Source organism: Corella eumyota, chromosome 3 (assembly GCF_963082875.1).
Source record: "Corella eumyota chromosome 3, kaCorEumy4.1, whole genome shotgun sequence".
Lineage (NCBI taxonomy): Eukaryota > Metazoa > Chordata > Ascidiacea > Phlebobranchia > Corellidae > Corella > Corella eumyota.
In genome coordinates, this window is record NC_137492.1 from 11,749,343 (window position 1) to 11,751,842 (window position 2,500).

The 2,500-nt window shown below is 52.9% G+C and overlaps 2 non-coding genes across 2 annotated transcripts; both read left to right on the forward strand.

Moving 5' to 3' along the window:
• Positions 1-227: 227 nt before the first annotated feature.
• Positions 228-2,037, forward strand: LOC145747108 (small subunit ribosomal RNA). Its single transcript, XR_014281855.1, has one exon. It is a non-coding gene; the product is annotated as a small subunit ribosomal RNA (ribosomal RNA).
• A 246-nt stretch (positions 2,038-2,283) lies between these two features.
• Positions 2,284-2,438, forward strand: LOC145746887 (5.8S ribosomal RNA). The gene has a single exon (XR_014281652.1). It is a non-coding gene; the product is annotated as a 5.8S ribosomal RNA (ribosomal RNA).
• The last annotated feature ends 62 nt before the right edge of the window (positions 2,439-2,500 follow it).

The window sequence follows — 2,500 nt, forward strand, 5'->3', positions numbered from 1 at the left end:
GTGATAGTTTTCTCGGTTCGCTTTTGTTGGGCGTTCCTGGTGTTGTATGCAAACGCAGCCCGCGCGCGGCTTCGCCCGAAAGGGCGTCTGGCCGGTGTCGACGGCGTCCAGATCGCGGCTTACGCCGGGTTTGAGGAGCTAAGCAAAAATAGTGATTGAGTAATACAGTGCGATACCGCGACGGGGAAAGCGAAAGACTCCGTTCGCGTATTTTGTCGGCCGATAGTTACCTGGTTGATCCTGCCAGTAGTCATATGCTTGTCTCAAAGATTAAGCCATGCATGTCTCAGTACGAACTTGCGTACGGTAAAACTGCGAATGGCTCATTAAATCAGTCGTGATTCATTTGATCGTAAATTTTACTTGGATAACTGTGGTAATTCTAGAGCTAATACATGCAAAAAGCGCCGACCTTGCGGGAGGCGCGCCTTTATCATATCAAAAACCTGCCGGGCTTCGGCTCGTCTTGTTGGCGACTCGGGATAACTTTGCTGATCGCACGGTCTTGCACCGGCGACGGATCATTCAAGTGTCTGCCCTATCAACTTTCGTCGGTACGGTATCTGCCTACCGAGGTTCTTACGGGTAACGGGGAATCAGGGTTCGATTCCGGAGAGGGAGCCTGAGAAACGGCTACCACATCCAAGGAAGGCAGCAGGCGCGCAAATTACCCATTCCCGACGCGGGGAGGTAGTGACGAAAAATAACGATACAGGACTCTAACGAGGCCCTGTAATTGGAATGAGTACACTGTAAAAATTTTAACGAGTATCCATTGGAGGGCAAGTCTGGTGCCAGCAGCCGCGGTAATTCCAGCTCCAAAAGTGTATATTTAAGTTGTTGCGGTTAAAAAGCTCGTAGTTGGATTTTGGGCGCAGGCGTTCGGTCCGTCGCAAGGCGTGCACTGTTCGTTCTGGCTTTACCTCCGGTTTTCCGTCGGTGCTCTTGACTGAGTGTCGGCGGCGGCCGGGACGTTTACCTTGAAAAAATTAGAGTGTTCAAAGCAGGCGCTTCGCCTGGATAGTGTTGCATGGAATAATGAAATAGGACCTCGGTTCTTTTTTGTTGGTTTTCGGAGCGCGAGGTAATGATTAAGAGGGACGGACGGGGGCATTCGTACTGTGCCGTTAGAGGTGAAATTCTTGGATCGGCGCAAGACGAACGACTGCGAAAGCATTTGCCAAGAATGTTTTCTTTAATCAAGAGCGAAAGTCAGAGGTTCGAAGACGATCAGATACCGTCCTAGTTCTGACTATAAACGATGCCAACTAGCGATCGGGGGGCGTTATTTTGACGACCTCTCCGGCAGCTTGCGGGAAACCAAAGTCTTTGGGTTCCGGGGGAAGTATGGTTGCAAAGCTGAAACTTAAAGGAATTGACGGAAGGGCACCACCAGGAGTGGAGCCTGCGGCTTAATTTGACTCAACACGGGAAATCTCACCCGGCCCGGACACAGCGAGGATTGACAGATTGAGAGCTCTTTCATGATTCTGTGGGTGGTGGTGCATGGCCGTTCTTAGTTGGTGGAGCGATTTGTCTGGTTAATTCCGATAACGAACGAGACTCTGGCTTGCTAAATAGTTACGCGGCCTTCCCGGCCGGCGTTTAACTTCTTAGAGGGACTAGTGGCGTTTAGCCACACGAGATTGAGCAATAACAGGTCTGTGATGCCCTTAGATGTTCGGGGCCGCACGCGCGCTACACTGACCGGATCAACGTGTGTTCGCCTTGGCCGAAAGGTCTGGGTAACCCGATGAACCCCGGTCGTGCTAGGGATAGAGAATTGAAATTATTTCGCTTGAACGAGGAATTCCCAGTAAGCGCGAGTCATTAGCTCGCGTTGATTACGTCCCTGCCCTTTGTACACACCGCCCGTCGCTACTACCGATTGAATGGTTTAGTGAGGTCCTCCGATTGGGCCCGGGCTCGACTGGCGACGGTTGGGTCTTGGCCCGAAAAGACGATCTAACTTGATTACTTAGAGGAAGTAAAAGTCGTAACAAGGTTTCCGTAGGTGAACCTGCGGAAGGATCATTAGCGCGAGAAAAAAAATCGAAGAGCGAAAGAGCAAACACCGGGACGGCGACGTGCCTCGGCGCGTCCGCCGCCCCGCGATCAGGAACTTGTTTTGTCGGCGTCGAGTGCCCGAAGGCTTCATGCGGTGCGCGGGCTTGTCGCACTATTTGTTGCGACCGCGACCCGCTCGGCGTCACGCGATTTTTTCCAGCCGGATGGCGAATCGAGGTTAGGAATCGAAGAGCGAAAAGCAAACAAACAAACGATGGCTCTTGGCGGTGGACCACTCGGCTCGCGAGTCGATGAAGGACGCAGCAAGCTGCGTGATTTAATGTGAATTGCAGAACACATTGAGCATTGACGATCTGAACGCGTATTGCGGCCCTCGGGTTCATCCCGGGACCGCGTCCGTCTCAGGGTCGCAGAAACGACAACGGCCGGCGGGATCGGCTCCGCGACGGCTCGGCTCGCGTGCGTATGCCCG